Source organism: Saccopteryx leptura, chromosome 11, assembly GCF_036850995.1.
Source record: "Saccopteryx leptura isolate mSacLep1 chromosome 11, mSacLep1_pri_phased_curated, whole genome shotgun sequence".
Classification (NCBI taxonomy): domain Eukaryota; kingdom Metazoa; phylum Chordata; class Mammalia; order Chiroptera; family Emballonuridae; genus Saccopteryx; species Saccopteryx leptura.
The window spans coordinates 41,951,728-41,964,793 of record NC_089513.1 but is presented as its reverse complement, the minus strand read 5'-3'; the positions used below and the strand labels follow the sequence as shown (position 1 = coordinate 41,964,793).

At 40.6% G+C, this 13,066-nt stretch overlaps 1 protein-coding gene and 1 non-coding gene across 7 annotated transcripts in view; one reads left to right on the top strand and one right to left on the bottom strand.

Annotated features, from left to right (window-relative positions):
• The window catches only part of ZNF521 (zinc finger protein 521), a 317,050-nt gene that overhangs the window by 55,304 nt on the left and 248,680 nt on the right, over positions 1-13,066 (bottom strand). The window lies entirely within an intron of this gene.
• Positions 3,322-3,397, top strand: TRNAD-GUC (transfer RNA aspartic acid (anticodon GUC)). Its single transcript has one exon. It is a non-coding gene; the product is annotated as a tRNA-Asp (tRNA).

The window sequence follows — 13,066 nt, the reverse complement described above, 5'->3', positions numbered from 1 at the left end:
TAGAATTGGAATGTAATGTATCTCTTTTCCCCTTTAAATTTAACATAGGGTCAAAAAGACAGAAAAAGGAAATCAATGGCACATTTCATTAGTAGGCTCTTCTATCTATGGCAGGCTGTGAATCATGAGGTCTTGCTGTTCATAAAGTATCACAAAAGCTCTCCAAATAATAAATAAAAGCAAAATATGCATGTTTGGATCTATCCTCTCAGTGAATTATGAGACATCCCATTTTCATATCACTAATTCACATTAGACTTCTAGGAGGTAGCTAAGTTCTGTGTATAATAGTCTTTATTATAAACCTAAGAAACCAGGCCTGACCAGGCAGTGGCACAGCAGACAGAGCGTCGGACTGGGATGTGGAGGTCCCAGGTTCGAGACCCTGAGGTCGCCAGCTTGAGTGCAGGCTCATCTGGTTTGAGCAAAGCTCACCAGCTTGAGCCCAAGGTCGCTGGCTCGAGCAAGGGGTCACTTGGTCTGCTGTAGCCCCCCCCCCCCGGTCAAGGCACATATGAGAAATCAATCAATGAACAACTAAGGAACCGCAACGAAGAATTGATGTTTCTCATCTCTCTACCTTCCTGTCTGTCTGTCCCTATCTGTCCCTCTCTCTGACTCTCTCTGTCTCTCCCATCTCCCACAAGAAAAAAAAATAAACTAAGAAACCAGATGTACAAAAATACTGGAAACTGCCCCTTAACAATGAATGTTTAATTCCAGATCTTCTGTCTTCCCCAGAGAAGTGGGGTTCAGGGAAGTCCAGGCAGCCCAAGAACCTGGTGCCTGTGTAGCAATAGCTTGCTAGAGGGGCAGCCTCCCTTCATAGGTTTTCAAAGACCTGCACTTTGTCTGCCACAGTAACCTTAGTAATGCTCTACCGGCCTGGCCTAGAGACTCAGTCATTGCAGTCTATTTTCAAAGACAACCACTTGGGATTCAGGTAGTAACAAGACTCCCAAAACTTGAAAACAACCATATTTTCATTCTGGAATTTTCAGTGACCAGGGTGACACTAGGGTAATGGGTGACTGAGGAGATGTGACACTGCAGTCTTCTGCAAAGACACCAGAGCACCGGTGAGTCAGCTGCTGAGACTTGTGTGCACTCCATGGAGGAGAGACGGCTATGGCTGTACCTTCATCCAGCAGCTGTGCTGAATGGGACTGAAGCCTCTGAGTGGCTGTTGGAACAGAATCCAGGATGAGAAGAAGATACTGGGTTGCTTGGGGGAAAGACAGGGCACTGGAATGAGAGAATGGATTTCTAGCCTGATCAGGCAGTGGCACACTGGATAGAGCGACAACCTGGGATGCTGAAGACCCAGGTTTGAAACCCTGAGGTTGCTGGTTTGAGTGCAGGTTCATCTGGCTTTAGCACAGGCTCACCAGCTTCAGTGTGGGGTCACAGAATTGAGCAAGGGGTCACTAGCTTGGCTGGCCCCTGGTCAAGGCACTTATGAGAAAGCAATGAACAACTAAGGTGCTGCAACAAGTTGATGCTTCTCATCTATCTCTCTCCCTCCCTGCGTGTCTGTCCCTCTCTCTTGCTCTCTCTCTTAAAAAAAAAACAAAAGGATTTCTAGGAGAGAAACAATTAGAAATAGAAAATGGACTGCATGAGAGTTGAAAGAGGGAACTTCTAGGAACTACTTTATTAAAAAAAACCCAACTAACCAAAAGTAGCCCTTAAAGCTCAATTTAGTTATAATTAGAGTACATTAATACCTACATTCTCAGGAACCACCTTATACACAAATTCTCTAAAACGTGTGGGATGAGGGTTTTACTTGGATTGGCATAATAAGTCATAAATTCTGAGCAAAATTTAGAAACCAATGTAACTGAAGGCCTTGGAATATGAATAAAAGGAGGAGAGTCTGGAGAGACTCAACATTGGGAAAAAGGAATAACAAGACAAATATTTCATTTTTTAGAAATTTGATCTTCACGTGGACACTGACAGATTAATAGAAAACCTCAGTATTTTTGGAGAATTTTGAGCAAACGAAGCCACTAGAAAATAAGGTGAAAACATTGGCAAGGAAATGCCTAGAGGGGGTGGGAAAAGACAATCCTGTGTAAAACTCAGCCCAAATCTCAGATAACTTCTGACTGACTGCAAGTAACTCAATTAAGAATTTTAAAATGAGAAAGCAATCAATGAACAACTAAGGTGACATAACTATGAGTTAATGCTTCTCACTTCTCTCCCTTCCTGTCTGTCTGTCCCTGTCTACCCTCTCTCTGTCTCCGTCCTTCTCTCTCACTAAATAAATAACTAAATAAATAAAATTAAACTGACAGTTGAGTTTGTAGTTTGTGTTCAAGCAAGTTACTTGCCTCCTAAAACAAAAATATCACACCCCACTATTCTAAATTACAATTTAAAATTATTGGCATACAAAGAATATAGAAAATGTGATTCATTTTCAAGAGAAAACAATCTATTCAGATGTTAGCATACAAGAATTTTAAAGCAGCCAATGTAACTATGTTCAATGATATAAAGGAAAATATACTCCTCATGAATAAAAACATAGGAAACCACAACAGAGGAAAAGAATCTATAAGGTACCAAATAGAAATTCTAAAACTAAAAATGATAATTTATTAAATAAAAAATCATAGTATGGACTTAAAATTATAATGTCCATGATGAGGTAAAAAGTCAACAAATGTGAAGGGATCTACAGAAATAATTAATTCTGGAAAACAAAAAATTAAGTATTGAAAAAAACAAAGAGAGCCTCAGTAACCTGTTAGACCAGCGGTTCTCAACCTGTGGGTCGCGACCCTGGCGGGGGTCAAAAGACCAAAACTCAGGGGTCGCCTAAAGCCATCGGAAATACATATTTTATTTAAAAATGTATTGTATTTAAAAATGTATTTTATTTAAAAATGTATTGTATTTAAAAATGTACTGTATAATAAATATGTATTTTCCAATGGCTTTAGGGTACCCCTGTGTTCTGGTCGTTCAACCCCCGCCTGGGTCACGACCCACAGGTTGAGAACCGCTGTGTTAGACAATATCAACACCAGCGGTAATTGTGGTACCAAGGATAAAAGCAAGAAATGATAAATTTAAAAATAAAGCAGAATAAGAAATAATGGGTAGCCTGAACAGGTGGTAGCATAATGGATAGAGCATTGGATTGGGACACAGAGGACCAAGGTTAAAAACCCCAAGGTTTCTGGCTTGAGCACGGGTCATCTTGTTTGAACATAGCTCACCAGCTTGTACACAAGGTCGCTGGCTTGAGCAAGGGGTCACTCGGTCTGCTGTAGCCGCCTGGTCAATATGAAAAAGCAATTGATGGCCCTGGCTGGTTGGCTCAGTGGTAGAGCGTCAGCCTGTCGTGCAGGAGTCCCGGGTTTGATCCCCGGCCAGGGCACACAGGAGAAGTGCCTATCTGCTTCTCCACCCCTCCCCCTCTCCTTCCTCTTTGTCTCTCTCTTCCCCTCCTGCAGCCAAGGCTCCATTGGAGCAAAGTTGGCCCGGGCGCTGAGGATGGCTCTATGGCCTCTGCCTCAGGCGCTAGAATGGCTCTGGTTGCAACAGAGTGACACCCCGGATGGGCAGAGTATCACCCTCTGGTGAGCATGCTGGGTGGATCCAGGTCGGGTGCATGTGGGAGTCTGTCTGACTGCCTCCCCGTTTCCAATTTCAGAAAAATACAAAAAAAAAAAGAAAAAGCAATTGATGAACAACTAACGTGCCACAATGAAGAATTGATGCTTCTCATCTCTCTCCCTTCCTGTCTGTCTGTCCCTATCTGTCCCTCTCACTATCTCTCTGTCTCTGTCACACAAAAAAAGAAAAAATGGGCAAAAATTTCCCAAATTTAGTGAAAGACACAACTCTACAGACTCAAGAAACTCAGCAAACACCAAACAGAAGTATAAGAAAATCACATAAGCATATCCTTGAAAACCAAGATAAAGGAAAAAAATTTAAATACAAAACAAAAGAATCCCACTAAAACATACTGTAAGGGAAACAATGCAGTAATTGACCTCTTGACATCTCACTAAAAACAGTGAAGTCCAGAAGATAGTGGACCAACACCTTTCAGGGGCCAAAGGAGTTATGGGGAAAACTGTAAACCTACAATTCTATATCTAATAAGAATATCCTTCAGGAAGTAAGATAAAATAAAAATATCTCTCTATAAAGAACACAGAGAATTTGCTGCTAGATGAACTGACTACAAAACATGCTTCTTTAGCCTGATGGGGAATTACACCAGAGGAAAACGTGGATGAAAAATTAAAGAACATTAGAAAGAGTTTAATCTAGTTAAAACACAAAACTTTTTTGTTTTTTAATTTCTTTAACATATATATGATTATTTAAAGCAAAAAGTAACATTGTCTTGTGGGATTTATGATATATGTAGATTTAATACATATAAAATCTGTATCATAGATGTATCTGTACAATTATAAAGTTTATACATTTTTATATTAACCCTAGACAAACTGAAGAGTTAAGGGTGCATATTGTAATCCCTAGACAACCACTAAAATAATAAAGCAAAGAGGTAAGCAAAGATGCCTAGAGATACATTAGAATGGAATTCTGAAAAGTTATTCAAATAACTTAAAAGAAAGTAGAAAAGGGAGAAAAGATAATTAAAAGAACAGAAAGAAAAAATGGCAAACAAGAAATAGTAGGCTTAAACCCAACTATATTTATAATTATAATAAATTATAATGGACTGACCACTAATTAAAGACAGATTGTCAGATTGAATAAAAAGGAAGCTCCAACTAGATTACGTCAACAAAGGATGCATTTTAAATATAAAGACTGAGAGGTTGAAAGAAAATTGATGGAAAGAACACAAACTATACATAGAATAAGCGCCAGAATGTCAGACTGGCTATATTAATAGAGTGTTCAAGACAATATAGCCAGAGATAAAGAAGGATACTTCATAATGAAAAATGGTTCATTAATCAGGAAGATGTAAGAGTCATAAATGTGTATGCACTTAAAAAGAGCCTCAAAATATATAAAGCAAAAAAAAAAGATAAAATTTAAGAATAAAATAATCAATTTTACAATTATTAATGGATATCTGACCATCTCTCTTAGCAACTTATAAAATAACTATATTTCCAATCACTAGAGAAATAAACCATCTGAACAACACTATCAACCACCTTGACCTAATGATAGCTATAGAACATTATACTCAACATCTGCAGAATACACATTATTTTCAAGTGCACATGAAACATCCACCAAGATTGACCATATGTTCCTCCACAGAGCAAGTGTCAATATATTTAATGGAACTGAAATAATACAGATTCTGCTACCTGAGCGCAGTAGAATTAGAAATGAATAACAACTGATGTCTTGAAAACCCCAAAATATTTGGAAATTAAAAACAAACTTTTAAGAAATCACAAGAAAAATCAAATTATATTGTGAACTGAAGGCTACTGAAAATTCAACATTTCAAAAGTTGTGAGATTCAGCTAAAGCATTTCCTTGATGGGCACTTATAGATATGAATGCTTACATTAGAAAGGTAAAAAAAGCCTTAAACTAATGACTTAAGTTTTGTCTAAAGAAAATAGGAAAAAGAAGGGCAAATTAAACCTAGAATCACTATATGGAAGAAAATAATAAGGATAAGACTAGAGATCAATGAAATAGAGAAAAAAATTATAGAAACATTAATGAAACCATGTCAACTCTGAGATGATCAGCAGAATTGATAAACTAATTTAGACAAATGAAGAAGAAAATAGAATACAATGACCAATATCAGGAATGAAAGATGATTACTTTGATCCCATAGGTGTTTAAAAGATAATAAGGAAGTATTATAAACAACCTTACGCCGACAAAGTTAACACAAAATTTAACAGAAAATCTAGATGGCCTTTCACATATTAAAAAAGGAGAGAGGGTGCCTGACCTGTGGTGGTGCAGTGGATAAAGCGTCAACCTGGAAACACTGAGGTTGCCAGTTCAAAACCCTGGCTTGCCTGGTCAAGGCACATATGGGAGTTGATGCTTCCTGCTCCTCCCTCTCTCTCTCTCTCTCTCTCTCTCTTCCCCCCCCTCTAAAAATGAATAAAAAAAAAGTAAAAAAAAAAAAGGAGAGAGGGATGGAGAGAAAGAGAGAGGGAGGGGCAGAAACTAACCCCAGGCTCAGATGGTTTCATTGGTGAATGCTAACAAAGTATTGAAAGGAAGAAAGAGACTGGTTTTTTTTTATATACTTAAAACAGTCATTAGGGCAGAGAACCGGTTGTTAAATTATTTGAATCCCACTACTGCCTGAATCTATTTAATAATTAACAGACTGACCTCTTTGGATTGAACACTGATCTGTGCACAATCGCCTTGGGCTCTCTCCTTACTTGTGGAGCAGTCTATCTCATTAAGCAGACTTTTTATCTCTCTTCTGCAGTAAGATACTGGGTGTGCAGGTGCGGAGCAATAGAGCTCAGACGCACTGTTGTTCAAGGAGGTGGTAAGAAATATGATTTTGGTCATGACTACCTATGACTCCACCTCCGTTTTATGAGTACTATGATTCGATTGGTATTTTGATCAAAAATTTTTTTGGAGAAAAACCCAGAATAAAATAATAAATAAATAAATAATTAGAAGCAAGACCATATTTATTACAAAGAGGGACAAATATACAAAGATGGAAAATATTTGATTTTGGGTGATGGGCCCACAACGTAATCAACAGTTCAAATGTTATAGAGATGTTTAACTGAAACCTATGTACTCTTATTGATCAATTTCATCCCATTAAATTTAATTTCTAGGGCCCTGGCTGGTTGGCTCAGTGGTAGAAATCCCAGATTTGATTCCCGGTCAGGGCACACAGAAGAAGCGCCCATCTGCTTCTCCACCCCTCCCCCTCTCCTTCCTTTCTATTTCTCTCTTCCCCTCCCGCAGCCAAGGCTCCATTGGAGCAAGATACACCCAGGCGCTGAGGATGGCTCCATGGCCTCTGCCTCAGGCACTAGAATGGCTCCAGTCACAACCGTGCAATGCCCCGGAGGGGCAGATCATCGCCCCTAGTGGGCAGCCAGGTGGATTCAGGTCCGGCGCATGCAGAGTGTCTTACTGCCTCCCCCCTTCTAACTTCAGAAAAATACCAAAAAAAAAAAAAGTTAATTTCTAAATAAGAAAAAGAAAAAAAGCAAGATCTGACAGAGTTCAATTATTACAAGTAATTTAAATGCTTCCTAGAACAAAGCTCAAGAATATTTATGTAAATACAAATATATCTAGTACCTAAATGAGGCAAAATTTACAATATCTATTTATATATACACATATGTCATTTTACTAAATTTGTTCTTACTTACTCAACCCCCTCAAAAAAAAAAAAGTCAAAAACAGGGTGAAAGAAAAGAAGGAAAGTTTTAAATATTGTTGGAAAAAATAAGTATCTGCATGTGGAAGTAGGAAGGAAAGAATCCAGTGACCACCCCTCTTCCCCATCATGGGTGGGGAGGGCCATGAGAAATAGGAGAGGCCCCAAAAGTTTTAAGAGGACACTATATTTCCAGAAGTTCTACCACGAGAGTAGAAAATGTATTCATGAAAAGTGAGAACATAGGTGCTTTAAAAGAATGGAGGAGCTTGTAACTGCAATGTTAGTGTGACAGAAATCTGTGTCCCTTCCCTCATGCCTGGCTTGAGTTGATGCTACAGAATGCTCTTCTGGCGAGGGTAAAAAAAAAAACACACCTAAGATCTTGCTTTGCAACCCGCCTCCCCCAGTCACAGAACTGCATCTTCCTGTTATAACTCTTCAAGTGATGGTCAGTGAGCATTTACTTAGCAATGTTTCTGGTCAAGGTAGAATAACAGGAACCAGATTTCCTCTCCCATCTGAAACAACTATGGAAAAATGGACAAAATGTATGAAACACTGTTTTTGAGATACTGGACCTGAGGCAGTGCTGGGCAGTGATACCGAGAGAGGGAAACATGATGGAAGCCCGCAGTCACCCAGCTTAGAGGTTCCAGCTCCAGTGCAGGGAGGGGACACCCGGGGTGGCCAAGGAGGTCCTTCTGGGCTGGCAGCCCAGGGAAGCTAAGCTGCAGTTGGAAAGCAGAGTTCCAGAGAGGAGAGATCTCTCTAGAGAGAAGATGAGGATCTTCAGGGGGTTCTCCCTGTGTCTTAAACTGAGTGTTCACAGTGCGTGTGAGGAAGCTTCCTGGGGCCTGGGAAAATCCCTCCTGAGAGGAGCAGAGGGAAGAGAGCTCACCCAAGGCTGTGTTCCCACAAGTCGGAGCACAAAACCTCTCACTTCAATATCCTCGTTGCATTGAGTAAAGCATTCAGAAGGGTATTGCATCAGTAGTCGGAGCAAATTAGCCCTAAATCAAAGGTTGCTCTGATCACACACACACATACACGCACGCGCGCGCGCGCGCGCACACACACACACACACACACACACACACACAAATAAAAGCAAGACCTGATAGAATCAAATTATTACCAAGTAATTTAAATGCTTCCCAAAACAAAGCTGAAGGATATTTATATACTGCAAATACAAACATATCTAGCATCTAAACAAGGTAAAATTCACCATTATCTGATGTTCAATAAAAGTGGGAGAAAAATCAGGAACAAGCTTAAAGAATGGAAACTTGGTCCAATCAGAAAGTTGTAATTCATATGCACTCAGACATTCACGGGTGTTTTGATTTGATCAGACACAAAGTGCTTCATTTAGGATGAGACTCTATCCACTTCTCCTTAATCCAGTTCTACTTTTAGTAGTCAACATTACACTGACCATTGAAAATATGAGCCCAACTCCTCCATTTGGAATTAGGATAAAAATCACAGAGACGAACAATGATTATTTGCACTCTGGTCTATTTAAGACAAAGAAGAGAAGAAGCAAAGATTCATCTGGAGACCACACTGTTGTAAAGTGTGCTGTATTTTCCTCCCATCCACACAGTGGTATCATTGGAGCCTGAACTGTTGAGCCAAGATCGTTTTAAAACAAAACAGAGAAATGATTTATTTTTAAAGGTGTAAGGGCAAAAGGAAAAGCTACAATGATACAGTAGCAAAACCTCCTTGCTCAGTTTAAATACTAAGATTAATATTCTTGAAGTAAAAAAACTTTAGGCTAATTGTACCTTCATGCAATCTCTTCATTCCTGAGGATAAAGAGATTAACTTGGGTCATGCAGAGAATTAGTTTAAAGTAAGGAACCAAGATGCAAGTCTTCTGAATCATAGCCCTGAGCTCTGTCCAGTGAACCCACCAATTTGCTTAAGAGGGAAGAAAGCATGAACTGACTGTACCTATTGATCTTACAAAGGACTCTAAAGCACCTTACAGTGTATATCAACACTCATAAAAATACTCTTTCTAGTATAACCTTGACCTAATACACTTTCTATAAGAAACATTCATTCCATATTTAATAACTAATCATTTTGGGTCCTCGTAATGTAGAAGCACTTTTGAAGGTGCTGGTTTGGATGACTCCAGCTCTCTTAAAACACCTGTCCATGAAAGAATTGAGCACCTTCTTCACCCTTTGGATAAATGATCCCCTTTATGCCTTTTAAGCAATTCAAATTTACTCCATTAATAGTTACTTTCACAAAGTGTCATTCTAGCATCTTTTAGAGCAACACCTGAGGGGATGGGGGCCAAGAAATGTGTGTCTTGGCTCCAAATCTGGTTGTGGCTTGGGTAAGTCATGGAACCTTTATGGATCTCAGCTTCCCCATGAAAACCAGAGGACAGAACGCTCTATGAATCTCTACATCTCTAATGCTTTTCATTGTAAGGGTTTGGCGAGTAAGACTAGAGTCTTCTTTCATTTGTAACTATCTTTTCTCCCCTCCCCTTCCTTTCCTCTTTTTTTTTTTTTTTTTTTTTTTTCATTTTTCTGAAGCTGGAAACGGGGAGAGACAGTCAGACAGACTCCCGCATGCGCCCGACCGGGATCCACCCGGCACGCCCACCATGGGGCGACGCTCTGCCCACCAGGGGGCGATGCTCTGCCCATCCTGGGCGTCGCCATATTGCGACCAGAGCCACTCTAGCGCCTGGGGCAGAGGCCACAGAGCCATCCCCAGCGCCCGGGCCATCTTTGCTCCAATGGAGCCTTGGCTGCGGGAGGGGAAGAGAGAGACAGAGAGGAAAGTGCGGCGGAGGGGTGGAGAAGCAAATGGGCGCTTCTCCTGTGTGCCCTGGCCGGGAATCGAACCCGGGTCCTCCGCACGCTAGGCCGACGCTCTACCGCTGAGCCAACCGGCCAGGGCTTCCTTTCCTCTTTTTGCACCCATCAACAAGTACCAGGATCTGTGCAATGACATTGGATAAGGAAGAGCTAAAGTAAGTGTTACAATTTTTATGTCTTACTTTTTTTTTAATTTTTTTTTTTTTAAGCTGGAAATGGGGAGAGACAGACAGACTCCCGCATGCGTCCGACCGGGATCCACCCGGCACACCCACCAGGGGCGATGCTCTGCCCACCAGGGGGCGACGCTCTGCCCCTCCGGGGCGTCGCTCTGCCGCGATCAGAGCCACTCTAGCACCTGGGACAGAGGCCAAGGAGCCATCCCCAGCGCCCGGGCCATCTTTGCTCCAATGGAGCCTTGGCTGCGGGAGGGGAAGAGAGAGACAGAGAGGAGGGGTGGGGGTGGAGAAGCAAATGGGTGCTTCTCCCATGTGCCCTGGCCAGGAATCGAACCCGGGTCCCCCGCATGCCAGGCCGACGCTCTACCGCTGAGCCAACCGGCCAGGGCCTATGTCTTACTTTTTAATATCAGTTAGAGGAATGCTTCTTTTTCTCTCCTCAGTTTACTGGCCACTCGGACTATGCGTCATAAACTGGGTAATACCAGGTTAGTAAAGACGCTGGTCATCAGACTGCTTTAAATGAGCAGCGTGGAGAAATGACGAGAGCTGAAGACTGTTTTTATAAGATACACTAATTTCAGAGCAATCCTTTATTTTTGGCTTCTTTTATTGGTACTGAGCTTTCTCCCTTTTTCTTTTTCTTCACTCCCACTCACGCTTCCTTCCCTGCTTTTATTGCATAGAGGATTCTTATTTGCTAAGCTACTCGGATCTTATTTTCCATTGCAGAGACTAATAAATGACTTCACTATGCTGACAGCACTCTTAACTAGTAAAAATCCTATTCAGTGAAATTATAGCAAATAAGTAGAAAAAATTTTCTGTAAACATATTAAATATCCATGTCAAAAAAAAAAATCAACCATAGTGTTAATACAGCTTCCAAAACTTCTATTTTTAAACCATAAGTGTTGGAAAGACATATGTTTTGAGTTATATAAATCCAAGCTATAATCATCATAACAGGTAGGTGTACTTCAGGTAGTTTTATATTGCTTATTAAATTTTCTATTATGGCATTATGCTAAAACATTCAACACCATTTATGAGCGATACACACACACACACAGACACACACAAATTGATATGACAATATTACATGCCTAACATTAGTACCTCAAAGATGGTATTTGCCTGAGATACGAATTCACACACAATGCAATATTTGATCTCATAAAATCAACAGTTTATATACCGCAAGGGGAAGGGTAGATTTTCTTCTGTTTTTACTTACGATAAAAAAATCTTAATTATCCATAGGGGAATATGGTAGACAATAATCCATTGTTGAACATTAGTCTTAGTATTTATCTAATTTATTGATTGAACTAAAAAGTTTGACATCTCCTGGATATGAGGGTGATCTGGCTGTGACATCTGTCACCCCATTAATCGCCAGGATTGATTCAGCTGATCTAGCTGGCTGGGCGAGTGTTCCCTTCTTCCCTCACCAATCCACATGCTCCCCTCCCCAAGTTGCCCACTCCGCTCTGTCAAAGAGGACCACCTTCCCCGATAGAGGAGAGGGCCATTCTTTGGTGATGGGTATCCCCGGTGCTCCCCTGCTAGAACCTCCAATCAGCTCTCAGAAGTTTGGCATCTTACATTTTTCAATTTCTAGAACTGCTTGATTGACAGTAAATTTCAGAGGAGTCTATTCATGTTGAGCAAATGTGAACTAATACTAAGAGACAGCAAGATATACTTTAAGTTCAATTTGTGGTTTAACTGATCTTCCTAAAATGAAACAATCATCAGTAATTTAAAAAAAAAATAGGTCGTGTGTGTGTGTGTGTATGTGTGTCTATGTGTGTGTAACAAGTTCAATTACAGGTTAATAAGACTGCATCAATTATCTCTTTGGCTATGTGAAATCCAATTAGTAGATGCTGCTTCAAGTAATTTAGGATAAAACTGAACCAAAAACAGTAGATTTGGGCAAGACCAATATGGGATACATGTGTGCATAATGGTGTCAGAACTTTTTCCTGAGGAAAGTTCTCCAGGATAGATTTAGTTTTCCAAACCGCTTTTTTAATATTATGAGTAGAAAAAAAAAATTGATTGTGGTTTTGCTTTTGTTTGTCTTTTATTCAGTTAGAGGAGGAGAGGCAGAGACAGACTCCTACATATGCCCTGACCAGAGTCCATCAGGTAATCCCATAGGGGGCGATGCTCTCCCCATCTGGGGTGTTGCTCCATTGCTCAGCAACCAAGCTCTTCTTAGCACCTGAGGCGGAGGCCATGGAGCCATCCTCAGCACCCGGGGCTAACTTGCTCCAACTGAGCCATGCCTGTAGGAAGGTAAGTGAGAAAGAGAGAGAGAGAGAGAGAGAGAGAGAGAGAGGCAAGAGGGGGAGGGAGTGAAGGAAATGGGCACTTCTCCTGTGTGCCCTGACTGGGAATTGAACCCAAGACATCAACAAGCCAGGCCAAAGCTCTACCACTAAGCCAACTGGCCAAGGCCACTTTTGTTTCTAAGTAACAATTTTACCCATTATTCAGTAGTGGCGGGCACTTGAAGTGTTAATGTGGGTATCAGCCCATTTTTTGCAAGTGTTTGACCATTACTGAAGGGCAAAATTAGGAAATGGCATATTTTACATTTATTTTACATCATTCTATTTTATTTTTAGTTGTAGCAAGCTTTTTGATATTAATGCACT